At 38.3% G+C, this 16,152-nt stretch overlaps 1 long non-coding RNA gene across 1 annotated transcript in view; it reads right to left on the bottom strand.

Annotated features, from left to right (window-relative positions):
- Positions 1 to 3,549: 3,549 nt before the first annotated feature.
- Gm33621 overlaps positions 3,550 to 16,152 on the bottom strand; it is a 39,935-nt gene continuing 27,332 nt past the window's right edge. Inside the window, exons 3-4 of the long non-coding RNA XR_386127.3 lie at positions 7,760 to 7,821; positions 3,550 to 4,216 (exon numbers count right to left, since the gene is read on the bottom strand). This is a non-coding gene — a long non-coding RNA (predicted gene, 33621). The remainder of the gene's footprint in view (positions 4,217 to 7,759; positions 7,822 to 16,152) is intronic.

Raw genomic sequence — 16,152 nt, 5'->3', positions numbered from 1 at the left:
CAAGAAAGTAAGATAGTCTCCATGTAAATTCATACAAAATATTAGCTTTGTTCTCTACCCATAAAACAAACAAAAAAAACCCAAACCCATAATTTAGCTTTTTAAGCAGTTTTTGAAAGATATTCCAACAGGTTGTATAAAATATATATCCTATTTTATCTTCTATGCTTGTAACACAAAGTGATGACTAAGGTAAATAGCCCATGCTATCTTTCTCATTCTCTCTCTGACTCTTCCCCATTCTTCAATGTGATTATTTTTCATATAAGCCTGTAAACTTGGTCTTTGTTATATGTATAATTTATGATGCAAATTTTGTAACACCTGCTTGTCACAATACTTTTCTTCTCTTAATTTTCATATTTTCACTTCTTTTTTGATGTTATATAAGTTTGGTGGTCCGCATCACATATTTTTAAAGAGTGTGTCTTAGCTTTCTTCTGTGTTCTTTATTTAAAATAGTGATTTCCCTTGAAGGACCCTTACTGCACATAAGGTTTCTGACCCATTTCCTAATGGTTTGAAAGAATCCTCATGTTATGAACCCAGTCCAAACACCTTCTCAGAGACATTTTGAAGCTCAATGAGAACACATTAACAGAGACAAGAGGTTAAGTGATTTTAAGATGTAAGGTTAGATGGCTGGTAGGTCATAGCTGAAAAGTTTATATGATTCTTAAACAACAGATGAAGTTATGGTTAGATGACTGATTCCTAAAATTTTTTAAGTTTAAAGAAAGGTACTGCCTTTCACACAGGAAAAGATGAGGCTGTGTAGCTTTACTATGGTAAGGAGCTATAAAGAAAAATCATAAACTGAAAATTGAAACATTTGAAAGTTTCCAAAATGAAAAATTCATGCACAGCTGTTTCATTTTGAGTTGTCTCATTCAGGGGATTTCATGTCTGTGAAAGAAAACCAAAACAAGACAGGGCTTTCCAGATACCCTGCTTTGACACAGTGTCTCAAGGTTGAGTAACTCAGACTTTGAGCAAGATGTGAACATCACCCTACCTTTGTCAACAAACAAACAAACAAACAATTAAAAAAATATATCAGTATAGTGGTTGCCCATCAACAACAAGAACACAAAATAACCAAATTTCTTTATTTTCAATGGTAGCGTTAGAACTCAGTTTACTGGATGGTTTCTGAACTATCAATAAAAAGCAAATTCCTAGCAACTACTGATAGGTTATTGTCTTGCATATTCCATAAATAATTTTCTACATGCCTCACATGGCATCATATGACATCTTGTTTATCTGCAGCAGGACAGAACCATCACTGTACCCCACTTTAAAGAAGAGGGGCAGAAACACAGAAAAGGTGAGTTTGACCTTAAATCCTACATTTGAGGCACAAACTCAGTCCTCTAAGATAATAAAGCCCAGATTTAAATCGTGCACATTTTTAACTTTACTTTAAGTTCCTTTTCACTTTAGACAAACAAGAAGATATCTGGAGTTTCCCAGGTCTCTCTCAACCCACCAGTATCTTGGTATCTTTGTGAAAATCCAACCAAGAACAAATGAAGTGTGAAAATATAATGGACACACAAAAAGCTTACTCCAGTAAGTTCACTGCAGTGCAAAAGATGTCTTCATTTGCAAATTTAAGTCCTTGGGTCCTGGTAGAGGAAAATTCACTCAGCTAGTATGTGCACATTGTTTGTTTGTTTGTTTGAGCTGACATAGAAGTGGATTTGGGATTACAGGATTCTGTTTTCTCTCTTTCTTTTAATTTCAGTAAAAATAATGACTTTTTTCTTTTGTTGCAGGTTCCTAGTAGGAAGTCTCTAAGTTCTTGGAATTCTTTAAGAGCTCGTGCCCAGGAGAATCCCCATATATTATCAACCATGTATTAGTAGTCAAGGAGGCAGGCTGAAAAGGGAGTATAATGTAGAATTTGGCTATAGACTTATTGGCCTACTCTCTGCAACCCACTTCCTCCTGAACATTCCAAAACTCCTCAAACAGCGCTAACCAAGTATTCCAGAAATCGAGTGTTTTAGGGATATTTTACTTTTAAAAATTGCATGGGGAATGTATTTAGCCAAAGAATAGATTTTCAATAGGATCTTGTTTCCATAGAAACCATATTTGATTAAATAACCCTGGAGGAGAGTGATTGCCACCTCCAGAGGGAATCTGACTAGGCAGCAATCACATGACCAATGACCCAGTGAAGCTTCTTGAATGCCTTCTTGGTTAGGGTAATGATGGCATTTCTTTGTTTGGATGATGTTGTTTTGAGTCCTTTAGAGTATGATTTTAATTTTAATTGTAACATTTCCTGAGCGTAATGATACAATATTGAATTATTAAGCAAACAGGGGCCATGGGTAGTCTTGGCCATCAGTACACTGACATGCTAGACTCTAAGTCAGCCTCTGTGTTACTAATGCTGCCTATGATTGCTTAACATCAGCTTTCTGCTATCCAGTAAGATGGTACCCAGATATGGCCCATTTTTCCTGCCCAGTCTTCCTGATTATGTTTCTTGAGTCTACGAAGTAGTGATTCTCAGGGCCGAGCACAAACTTAGCACTGGTTTACTGTGAAATACTCTGGGAGTTACAGCACTGCTCTGTGTCCTGCCATCACATCTCTCTTTATCCCATTGCCCTGAGCTGTGAGGGATCTGCACTGCAAGCCAAAAGCTGCCCAACACTATGCCTCTTTTCCATGATAAACTCTATCCTCAAATTGTGAACTCAAAGAATCCTTCCTCCCTCTTGTTGCTTTTTGTCAAGTATTTATTCACAGCAAGAAAATTATCTAATGTATCTAATATGGAGGTACATTTTTCCCCACCCTCCAAAATCAAAATGTTCCTTTCAAGTTTTCACCTGTTGTGGCCTAGACTAACTGATTTAAATGTTGCATGGGAGCCAATGCCAATGATAACAACACAGTTTACCTCTTAGATTTGAAAGGTGAATATTTTTGTAATAAATATGACCAAAGTGACTGAACATTTTAGTTTGAATCCTTGAAATCAAGAACTTGAAGCTAAGAGATCCAGACAGTTCCTTGCTCTTATACTCTTTAAATTTTGAAGTATTTGGCCTCCTTCATTTTTCCTTCTCAGTTCCTTAGGTATAGTATGGGTGGTGGAACAGGGAATCTGTATAACTTAACTCAATATTTGATATGTCAATTTTAAGAAATGTCTGTGAGTTCTAGCTACTTTTGATGTCTACTTATACATGATGTTTATTTTAGTTTTTATAAAATAATTAGGTAAGAATTCATGTATATTTTTCAGATGACAGAGTGCAGAAAGGATTTCTCTTTTTGTACCACTGCATGTTTATTAATTTAAAGTAGTTAGGAAAAATTTGAGTGTTTGTCAACAAGAGAAATGAGAATTGTTACAAAGTATAACTCACACAGACAAGTAACACAAGGACAAACATAGCATCATATGCTTTAGCAAAATTTAAAACTTATGAAGGGCTTAAGTCTCACATTGACAAAGAACACTCAGGGACAATGATATAGTGAAATAATTAGAGATTTTTCTTGAATATATCCCAAGGATAATGTGTGTGTGTGTGTGTGTGTGTGTGTGTGTGTTATTTGTTGCTATCAATAAAGGGCCTAGTGAAAATAAACAAAATCAATATGTAGGCTTTTTCAAAAGTTCCATAGTTAGCAAAAGTCATAAGCCAGTTTTGACTCTGGGCTACTCCATCTTATCCCAGTAGCCATAGGCTATTATGTCTGCCAATGCTCATTATTTCCTTATTTGGCTACAGCCTCCATTGAAAGATCAATGAGGTTACACACTGATGCATCAAACTCACCTGCTGTTCAGCTAGTCCCAAGTATCTTGTAGGCTTCTATCTGAAACTACGGAAAACCTAAAAGACAGCATCCAGGAGTCATTCTTCTTTCAGGTAATATGGATGAGAATGGCACCACTCAGCAAGGGCATGAAAACACCATGATCCACCATATATGCAGACCTTACTTTGTTTCTGAGTATGTATGGCAACAACCTAAAGCTTCAGTACATGACTGTGTATGGCTGTGCCAGATCTGGCCACCAAGTTCATTTCCATGAAGTCAGACAAGGAGACAAGTTTGATAAGGTTTGATAATCGCACAAGTAACATTTCAGCTAAGTCTATGCTTTCTGCACGTTATCTCTGAAAAAGCTCTACACACTCTTGGAACCACTCCTTCTTCAATTTCTACATGACATCATCTAGAAAGGAGACAGAAAACATTATCAGTAAGGTACCTCAGTAAAGCCATCATCAATAGTAAATATGTGTTACCACAAATAAATTGGAGAAGAGAAACCTGATAAATAATAGCCATTGTCCGGTCCTCTGAAGAAAACAGTAACAGAAAGATAACAGAAGAAAGACACCACACCTGTCAGAATCACACCCACACTGATGGCAGAATTAATCCATCATGGCAAATATTTATATGAAATGCAAACCATCTCTGTGATAATGATGCTTCAGCCAAGTGTGTTGATAATGATAGATTATCTCTTTTCTAGATTATCTAATTAATCACTTGTATCTCATGTATCTACTACTTAAATATCTTACTGTTTCCTAAATACCCAAGTTAATGCTATGGATTCAGCTCCAAAAAAAAAAAATCATTTTTTCATTCACAATCACAGGGAATGGGTAAACTGTAAGTATAAGATGAAATACTATAAAGTGACACATAGTAGATCTTACTATTTCCTAAATACTCAAGTTAATGCTATGAATTCAGCTCCAAAAAAAATCATTTTTCATTCACAATCACAGAGAATGGGTAAACTGTAAGTATAAGATGAAATGCTATAAAGTGGCACATAGTAGATCATCAGACAATATGGGTTAACAAGTAATATTTAAAGAAATATTAACATAATATAAAATAAGTCAGTAGAGAAGAAGGAAGGATGAGGAAGAGAGGGAGAAAGGAACAAAAAGGGCTTGGAAAGATGAAGAGAAGAGAGAGAAAAAACAAAAGGAAAGAATGGAGAAATTATCACCTGACATTGGGTAACTTACTGGTTTGAATAAAATAATTATCCAATTCATTTGCAAAGATTCGAAATAATGATTTATTTCATTCAGAGAAGATATAGCCAGACACACAGTATTTGGCTGTATGTAAAGACAGACTATTTTTGTTTGTTTCTTTGTTTGTTTCTTTGTTTTGTTTGTTTGTTTTCTAGACAGGGTTTCTCTGTATAGCCCTGGCTGTCCTGGAACTCACTCTGTAGACCAGGCTGCCTCAAACTCAGAAATCCACTTGCCTCTGCCTCCCAAGTGCTAGGATTAAAGGCATGTTCCACCACTGCCTAGTAAGTCCATTTTTCTGAAGACAGGCTATTTTAAAAGGTAACTGAGATTAGATGATCCTGAAACAAGATTTGTGTGCTTAGAAAACAGAGGGCTGATAAGCAAAATATATAGAATGCAATAAACTAGATGCCAACAAGCCAAATAATCCAATTCTTTAAAAAGGGGGGGGGTACAGAGCTAACAGGGGTCTCAACAGAAGGATTCCTAATGGCAGAGAAGTACTTAAAGAAATGTCCCACATCCTCAGTCATCAGGGAAATGTAAATCGAGATGACTAGGATTCCATCTTACACCATTAGAATGGCTAAAATTAAAAATTCAAGTGACAGCTTATGCTAGTGAGAATGTGGAGCAAGGAGAACACTCCTCCTTACTGGTGGGAGTGCTAACTTGTACAATTACTCTGGAAATTAATTTGGCAGATTTTCAGAAAATTGAACATGTTCTATCTCAAGACTCAGCTATACAATTCCTGAGCATATACCAAAAAGACATTCTCTCATATCATAATGACCATTGCTCAATTATGTTCATAGCAGCTTTATTTGTAACAGCCAGAAACTAGAAACAACCCAACTAGAAACTAGAAACAATCCTTCAGCTGAAGAATGAATAAAGAAAATGTAGTACATTTACACAATGCTGTATTACTCAACTATTTAAAATGAAGATATCATAAAATTTGAAGACAAGCGGATGTAACTAGAATATATTATCCTCAGTGAGGTAAACCAGACTCAAAAACATACACATAACATGTTCTCACTTAAAGTGGATGTTCACCATAAGGAACAGGAAAACAATGCTATAATCCACAGACAGAAAGAATATATATATATATATATATATATATATATATATATATAAACTATGAATCCCCAAGATATGTTCTTTGTTTTGTACTAAGAAGGGGGAATAGAATAGATACTGGGGGTGGATGAAGGGAGGGGACTATATAAGAGAGAGAGTTGATAATGAGAATAGGAGAGGAAGCAGTAGGAACTAGGAGAGAAACTAACAGGAGGTCTAAGCTAGAAATCTAGGACAAGAGAAACTCCCAGGATCTATGAGGATGACTGTGGCTAAGACTCCTAGCAACTGGGAATATGGAACCTGTTACGGCCACTTCCTATAACTTTCCAAGACTTCCAGTAGAGGAATGAGGTCACCATACCACCCACCAAATGTTTGATCCAAAATTTTCTTGCTATAAATTGTACAGGGATAAAGGAACAGAAATCGAAGGAATGGCCAACTAATGACAGTCCCAACTTGATATCCATCCCAACAGAGAGAATCAACCATTGGCACGATTAATGATATTATGCTATACTTGCAGAAAGGAACCTCACATAACTACCCTCGAGACTTCACCCAACGGCTTATGGAAACAGATACAGAGACCCACAGCCAAAACATCAAGTGGAGCTCAGGGAATCTTGTGAAAGAAGAGTAGAGAAGGTTGAAGGAGACAGACAGGTTAAGAACACAACAGCAAAAATAAAAACCCATAGAATCAATTAACCTGAGCTCATAGTGGTTCACAGATACTGAAGTACCAACCAAATAACATGCATGGGATGAACCTAGAACTCCCCACAAAAATGTAACAGATGTGCAGCTTGCTCATCATACTGGATTTCTAACAACTGTAGTAGGAGCCATATCTGACTCTGTTTGTTTTTTGTTTGTTTGTTTTTTGTTTGTTTTTTTTTCTTGTTTGTTTTTGATCCCTTTCCCCTAACAGCACTGCCTTGCTTCTATAGGACAATATATAGATAGATTTTTTTTAACAGTCACATTTTGTTCTACCCTACTTGCTAAGTTAGAGTTTTACTGCTAAAAAATGATGCCCTGAACAAGACAACTCTCATAAAAACAACATTTAGTTGGGACTGGCTTACAATTTCAGAGGTTCAGTCCATTATCGTCAAGATGGGAGCATGGAAGTGGCCAGGCAAGCATGGTTCAACAAGAACTGAGAGTTCTACATCTTCATCTGAAGGCTGTTAGGAAAAGAGAGGCTTCTGGCAACTAGGATGAGGGTCTTAAATCCCACACTCACAGTGACACACCTACTCTAAGAAGGCCACACTTCCTAATAATGCAGCTCTCTAGGCCAAGTATATACAAGCCATCACACCTACTTTGCTGGGATATCCAGTGTCTGGATACTTGCCATCCAGGAAGCATAAGGCACAGAGAGGACACCAGAAGAACATGGCCCACCCAATCAACTAAGCTCACACAAACTCACAGAGAATGAAAAGTCAAGCACCTGGCCTGCACTAGATCTTCTGTGTATGTGATGGGTGTTTTTCTGTGACTCCTAATACTGTCAATGAGTGTATATCTGACTTTTTGGCTGCTCTGAAACTCTTGTTTTCCTATTGGATTGCCTTGTCTAGCCTGTATATTAGGGATCTCACCTTATCTTATTGTGTCTTGTTTTGTCCTTTTGGTCCTTCATCTCTTGATGGACAGCTGTTTTCTGAAGAGGAAACAGAGGTGGATTAGATTTGGAGGAAATGGAAGATGTGTGTGGGAGAGCTAGGAGGAATGGAGAAGGGGTATTTGGTTGGGATTATATGAGTGAAGGATCTACTTTCAATTAAAAAAAAAAAAAAAGGATGGTTAAGTGGAACCAATCCATGAAGGCATCCTTTTCTAACCAAAAAGAGTTATTATAGAAACAGAACCATTGGAACCTTGATCTTGGACTTGTCCATAGTATGAGCAAAGTCTGTATATTCTTATGATATCTCATAGACAGATGGATACACACATTAGTTCTTTCACAGAGATGCTATCCCTGTTTTGAGAGCCCTATATGTTGACCCTTGGGCTCTTATTTTGGGCCTCCTTAGGATGATAATTTTTTATTGCCTTCTGGTTCTTATGCTCCCAGAAGTGAGAAAGTGGTAAGCTGGAACTGGAGACCAGGAGATCATCATCAGCTGGGTCTAATTGACCTTCGAAAGATAATAAAAAGAATACCTGCCATGGTTTGACTATACTTGGCTCATGGGAAGTGGCACTGTTAGGAGTTGTGGCCTTGTTGGAAGAAGTATGTCACTGCTGGTTTGGGATTTAAGGTCCTATGATCAAGCTCAACCCAATGTGGAAAGGCACCCTCCTGCTGGCTGCCTGAAGAAGAGTCTCTCTCATGGTTGCCTTTGGTTCAACATGTAGAACTCTGGGATCCTTCAGGATCATGTCAACCTGCACACTGCTATGCTTCCTGCCATGTTGACAGGGGACTGAAGCTCTGAAACTATAAGCCAGCCCCAATGAAACGTCCTTTATAAGAGTTGCTTTCATCATGGTGTCTCTTCACAGCAATAAAACTCTAATTAAGACACCTGCTATGATGCCTAAGACTTCCTAGTATGATTAAGACCTAGCATCTTACTCTTTGGGATACAATGGGCATCATCATTGCACTCACCATATCAGCTCTGCTAGTGGAATGCTTGCAAAGTGGTCAGAATGCCTAGCAAATGACAAGATCTAACTGTGTATTCTGAAACCAGTATGGCATCACTGCACTGTCCAGTAGAGATTGACAGACAAGTGCCTGAGCACTTGTGTTCATAGGTAGGTTGATCTTTCTCTTCTCCTCCTAACCAGGAGAAAGAAAAATCCATTTTTAAAAAAAAGTCCATAACTTAGCTTACTAGGTTTTTGCTTGTACTAGATACCACATTTTCTGCAGGAAACTGGTCATGTTAATGTATCAAAGCCCAGGGTAGTATGTGAGAAGGCAGATAGCTGATAACAAAGCCCCATCATTTCACCAGAACCTGAGCTCTCTGAATCAGACCCAACCAGTTCATCCTGTGACATTTTAAGGCTTTTATTTTGGTTTCTGTGGAGTGAATGGGAACTTGAGTCTTCTAAACTAGTGATATTTTGTATGAGTTAAGACAAAGGTAAGAGTATGGTTCTTTTAAATAGCAGTATTTGAGAGACTTCAGCAGATAAACACAAATGGCATAATATAAGTAATAGGTTATTTTCTTTTCTCAGGATATCTGGCTAGAGATAGGGCAGTTCATTTGATAAATAATATTTTCTGACATTAAAGTATTCTTGGCTATTTTATAAGCATGAACTAAAGCATTTCCAATTTTCCCATTTTTATCTGACACCCATGACTTTTTGAAATCAGAATTGAGGACTCTCACTTTCAGGTGAAGGTCTTGAGATCCTTCTCAGGCCAATTATCCTTGCTGTTGCAGAGAGGTCAAGTTCTTATCTAGGCAACCCAGAAGCCTGCTTGACAGTAGAAATCTGAGCAGGGCTGTTTTAAGGGACATGTGTCAAACGTCACAAACCCACAAGTACAGGCAGGGCTACCATACCATTTATTCCATATGGGTGCTGGTGCTTTTTGCATTACCAGCTTCATCATAGTTCTGGTTTTTTGCTTTTGTGTGTGTGTGTGTGTGTGTTTTGTTGGTTTGTCTGTTTGTTTTTCTCTGTCAGGTCTCTATTTTCTTAACCTAATTTTATATACCCAACATCTCTAAACTCTGTGAAAGTCTTACTGTAAAAAAGGAAAGACTTTGGCTATTTTAAGACATGGCATTGGCTGGATGTTTTAATTTAAAGTAATTATTCCAATTCTTGCTGATACTGCCAACTCAGAATCCATTACTCCTGATAGAAGGGATAGTGACTTGCAGAGGTGAGGGAATGGAGACTCTAGTCTGGCATCTGCATGGTATTCAAAGCATTAAGTGTCAGCAATCCACAAAAGGAATGACTGTCCAAAGTGGACCTTATTGCCTATTTTAGAACATGATTTCTGAATAACTAATCTCAGGGCTCTATTCTAGGATAATTGGTAATTACCACAAAGTCTGATGTTTATAACCAACATTCCGATATACCCAAACTACCTTCAAGAAACACCAGTTCAAGAGCATCTACCTGTTCTAACCTACTAAACAGCCTTCCTATTGTCGAGACAGAAATAGGGGAAATGGAGGTTTTTTTTTATTGGATATTTTCTTTATTTACATTTCAAATGTTATCTCCTTTCCCAGTTTCCCTCCCTTCTGGAAACACTCTATCACATCCTCCATCTTCCCTGCTTCTATGAGGGAGTTCCTCCACCCAACCATGTACTCCCATCTCCCTGACCTTGATTTCCCTACACTGGGGTATCTATCAAGCCTTCGTAGTACCAAGGACCTCTCTTTCCATTGATGCATGAGAAGGCTATCCTCTGCTATATATACAGCTAGAGCCATGTGTACTCCTTTGTCCCTGGGAGTTCTGAGTGTGTGTGTGTGTTGGGGGGGTGTCTGGTTGATTGATATTGTCGTTCTTCCTTTGGGGTTGCAAACCACTGCAACTCCTTCAGTCCGTACTCTAACTCCTCTATTAGGGACTCTGCGCTTAGTCCAATGGTTGGCTGCTAACGTCAACCTCTGTATTTGTAAAGGCTCTGGCAGGTCCTCTCAGGAGACAGCCATAGCAGGCTCCTTTCAGCATGAAGTTCTTGATTCCACAATAGTGTCTGGGTTTGGTAACTGTATATGGAATGAATCCCCAGATGGGACAGTCTCTGGGTGGCCTTTCCTTTAGTCTCTGCTCTACACTTTATCTCCATACTTGATTCTGTGAGTAGTTTGTTCTCCTTTTTGCAAAGCTTCTGTAAGGCAAAAGACACTGTCAATAAGACAAAAAAGCAACTAACAGATTGGGAAAAGATCCCAATCCTACATCTGATAGAACACTAATATCCAATATATATACAAAGAACTCAAGAAGTCAGACTCCAAAAAATCAAATAACCCTATTAAAACTGGGGTACAGAGCTAAACAAAGAACTTTCAACTGAAGAATAACAAATGGCTGAGAAGCACCTAAAGAAATGTTCAACACCCCCTAGTCATCAGGGAAATACAAATCAAAACAACCCTGAGATTCCACCTCACACTCACCAGAATGGCTAAGATAAAAAATTAAGGTGACAGCAGATGCTGGTGAGGATGTGGAGAAAGAGGAACACTCCTCATTTCTGGTGGGATTGCAAGCTGGTAGAACCACTTTGGAGATCAGTTTGGCAGTTCCTCAGAAAATTGGACATAGTATTATCTGAGGACCCAGCTATACCACTCCTGGGAATATACCCAGAAAATGCTCCAACATGTAATAAGGACACATGCTCCATTATGTTCACAGCAGCCTTATTTATAATAGCCGGTAGCTGGAAAAAACCCAGATGTCCTTCAAAAAAGTAATGGATAGAGAAAATGTGGTACATTTACACAAAAGAATGGAGATTTTAAGCTTATGTTATTTTCCAAGTGTAGACACACAAAAGCAACAACAATGGGGTCACTTTCTCTGCAAAGATTACCATGTTTCTTAACCCTAGTACTTTTATTAAGTTGGAAAACTCCATCAGACAAACATTTGGCCTTTCATCATGAATTCTCTCTTTTCTCTGAGGAAAATGGGAAGAGAAGCTGAAATCTTGAGCAGCCATTCATCAACTGGTTAGGCTAATGATGAAGGAGTTTTTCACAATATCATCCCATCTTTTTCTCTGAAAGCTCAAGAGTCTTCACCAGCTGAGCAATGATGCTCCATCAGAAAGCTAGAAGCAAGACTAGCTACAGAGTGATTTAGAAACCACCTGGGGTGTCTTTATTTCAGAGAGTAGTGGAGTAAGCACTTGATGGTCTATTATTAAAAAATAAGGACTTAAAAAAAACCCAGAAAGCATTTATTTTAGAATCAAATTATTTTTTAATCAATAATTTTTACCACAGTAAAATAATGTCCTTCTCTTTTCAATGACTAGGCCAAGTTCTCCATTCTGCTGTGTTTCTGGAGTCATGGCCTCAGCTACAACACTGAATATTTTCCTCAAGATTGATTTGAATACATAATTAACTATTGTAAGTCTGAAAAAATGTAATGATCATATAAGAATAGACATTCACATAAGTACAATTATTTGAAAATTTCTGTAATTAAGGCTTGATCTGAATATTATTTTCTACTGATACTCTGCTTAATATTCATTTGTATTTGATACTTATGAAAAATGTATTTAAAGTATCATACAAGTCCTGAAAGCCCTATCCTCAGTGTTTTGCCCCTCTGATCTTTATATTCCTCTTAACTCATGAATTGCTGCCTGCTCCTACCTCTGCATAAAATTCTCATTCTTTGGCATGGTCATGGATCTCAATGCAAATGTCACTTTCTTGGGTGCCCATCCTACTATAAATGAACTAGTTTTGCTCTTGTTGTGCTTTATTAAACATACCTAGGTTAATTTCTGTTATTGCTATTATCCTAATATTTAAATCATAGGATTTTTAAAAATAAAACGAGAAGACTGTAGCAGGAATTCACTGTGCTCCTTGTCTATTCATAATGTGAAATATAACAGACTTTGGAGTTTCATATACGTGTGTGAACAGCAGCTCAACCCACCCCCAAGCACAGGTTCTACTGTGATTCTGTTAGTCACTTTCTGCACTCTGCCCCTCATCTGCAGGTGTGAGAGGTATCATACTGCAGTGAGTCTGGGAAATCCTCCTGTGGGGAAATTATCCAGCCCTGGCAAGCTTCAAAAGAGAGTCTTGTTTGTGGGATCTTCTGTACAGTGTCAGAATTCCCTCTGCAGGCTGGTTCTAATAAACTCATTACATTAAGATCAAAATGACTGACCAGCTGTTCCCTTCCCTGAAGTATTTGCATTTTAAAAGGTGAGGGAAAAAATCCCATAAAACCAAGAGGCCATGTTTCTGTTACCTAAAACCAGCGATCTATGATCTATGCGAAAACAGTGTATGTGAGGAGATGGGGAAGGGTATGGACTCATGACTGTCTCCTCACAATCTGGATTCTGGAATGATATACTTTCTAAAATTCTCCGAGCATTTTCAAGAGTCTCTGAGGGACCACCTGGCCCCCATATCCTGCACTGGTTTTTGTGTTCATTAAAATCCGTTCATTAAAATCACTTCGCACTGTAGAGATGCATGTGTAGCGGCTTCATTTGGGATAGATTCTCTCATCGTGTTGGGCACCAGCTGACTCCCAGCAGGGGTCACAGCTGGTCTAGAAGAGTTAATTATCCTCAGGATGGAGCCACAAAGCCATAAGCCTGTCACTCAGGCCTCTGCTCCTGTCACTCAGGCCTTTGCATCTGCTTCCTAGTACTTTCAGGTATTCAGAGGAGCAAAAAGGAACACCTATTACCAATAAGACAAAATGTGTTGCTGCTTTTGGATAATGAGTGACTAAACCAAGAAAACAGAAAATACAAGCATCTATCATCACCTGCATTCAACAGATCGAGATGGACTCAGGTCCATAGATTACACTAGAAATATATATATGTGTGTGTGTGTGTGTGTGTGTGTGTGTGTGTGTGTACATATATACATATATATATATATATATATATATATATATATATATATATATATATATATATTTACCATAAACCAAGCTCTGCTTCCAAAAATTTAAAAACTATTAAGAGAAGATAGATGTTAAAATAGAACAAAAAGTGAAGTCTTAAAAATAAATGGGGTTAGCTGGTAGTGACAAAATTAGATGGTGTCGAGCAGGGTGTGGTTCCTAATACTTTAAGCACCTGGTCTTGAGACTATGAGACCAAAGGCTGCCCTAAATTCAAGGACAGTCTGAGCGAAGGAGTAATGTTTATCTTGAGGAAAAACAAACAAACAAACAAAAGAACAACAAGCCCACAAAACAAAACAAAAAGAACATATCCAAAACTAAATATTAACACTACAAGGTCCAAGAGAACACATTTTAAAAGACAAAATCATATTGCTAGGTCTAGGTGATCATGTAAAAAGAAAGCACTAATAACTTATAAATTGAGATTTAAGTCTTCCTTTTGATGTTGAAAAAAAATTCCAGGAAGAAGATAAAATTTTCCTGTTTTTTTTTTTTTTTTTTAAGAGTTTTATTGCTGTGAAAAGGTACAATGGCCAAGGAATATCTTGTAAAGGAAAACCTTTAATTGGGGCTGGCTTACAGGTTCAGAGGTTCAGTCCATTATCATCAAGGTGGAAGCATGGCAGCATCTAGGTAGTCATGGTGCAGGACAAGCTGAGAGTTCTACAACTTCATCTGAAGGCTGCTAGTGGCATCCAAGCAGTAGGGTGAGGATGTTAAGCCCATGTCCACAGTTACACACCTAGTCCAACAAGGCCTTACCAAATAGTGCCACTCTCTGGGCCAAGCGCATACAAACCATCACAGAAGGAAGTCATTTTACGAGCTAACTAAATCGCATGGACAAGTGTAAAGGAGATCAAGAAAGAAACAAGGAAGAGGAAGAAGATGAAATCTCCATCAAATTTGCCAACCACTTGACTCCTTGATCTTAAAATCCAAGGCCCTAGAAGAGGGAAGAAATAAAAAATGTATTGTCTGCATAAAAAATAATTCCTTATGGGGAAAATGATATACACCTGAATGACATGAAATGTGATGATGTTGAAATTATACATAACAGAGTAATTTAAGGAGGGGGCTCTGTCTTGGTTTCCAGTTTGACAGTAGATTCATTCCGGTGGGGGAGGAAGGCCTGGGAGCAAGAGCAGGAGCAGTTGTCACTTGACACCCGAGGGCAGGGAGAAGAAAGACACCAGACACCACCCCCTTTTCTATTTTATTCAGCTTATGAAATGGTGCGCCACCCCACCCCCATACACAGAAAGTCCATTTTTCTTCTCAATTTAACCTTTCTAGAACTATGCTTAAAGGAATACTCAGAACAGAGATGTGTTTCCATGGTGATGCTAAATCCAGCGAAGTTCACAATGAGAAATAACCATCAAAATATCCTTTCCTAGAATATTTTGTTTTCATGATCTGAGATATGGATTTAATATGCAACAGTTTTTTTTGTTTTTTGTTAAGACACATTGTTTCTTCTCATTTTTCCCCATATCTTGGTGTAATAAAATAATTTCAAACAACACCTTTTTCAAGGGTTAATTATGTCTTCCCCCCAAAAATTATGTTCCATCTCTAATCTCTGATACTAGAGAAATTAACTTTGCTTGAAAGTCTATTCAAATTTAGTCTAATATGCAACCATAGGATGACTCTATTGCAATAACTTTTATATTTATAAAAATATCATGAGAAGGCTGGGGTGAAAAAAATCACTCACTAAAGTGCTGAGCATAAAAATATGAAGACCTATGTTCAATCCTCAAAACATACATTAGAAAAAGAAACACTGGACAAGGGGTGTACATTTATAATCCCAAAGCTTCGAGGGTTGAGAAAAGGGTTTCCTTAGGGCTCATTGGGCTGCCTTTCTACCTTACTTAATAAGTCCAATTAGTCACAAAACCAACGTAGAGTTCTAAAGGTTGGCACCCTAGGTTACCCTTTAGTCTCTACATGTATACATGCGTGCATGTGAGTTAAAAGATGGACTGCATCTGCCACAGGGTTTAGGCCACTTGGGGAGGCAAGATGCAGGAAGTTTTGACTGCACTTACCCCATGACTGAACCTGGCTGGTGTCCGCCATGAAAAGCTGCAGGACCCAGCTCCAGGGGTGGGCAAGCACAATCTGAGGTCCCCAGGGACTGTCAGAGCCAGCTCTGGGTGGTGGGGAATCGGGAGAGGTCCACAGGCATGTAAGGAGACTGGGACCATCAGGTTCTCAGACTCTTGGGCAGCCAGACACCACTGGGAGAGCTGAAAACAGAGGGCAAGGTGGATCTATCCCAATGCTGAAGGGGGAAAGAGAGCAGTGCTCCACCTGGCTCCCATGGGGTGGAAAGAGTCCTTGA

Source organism: Mus musculus, chromosome 18, assembly GCF_000001635.26.
Source record: "Mus musculus strain C57BL/6J chromosome 18, GRCm38.p6 C57BL/6J".
NCBI lineage: Eukaryota > Metazoa > Chordata > Mammalia > Rodentia > Muridae > Mus > Mus musculus.
The sequence above is the reverse complement of the archived record's forward strand: the minus strand, read 5'-3'. Positions and strand labels throughout refer to the sequence as shown.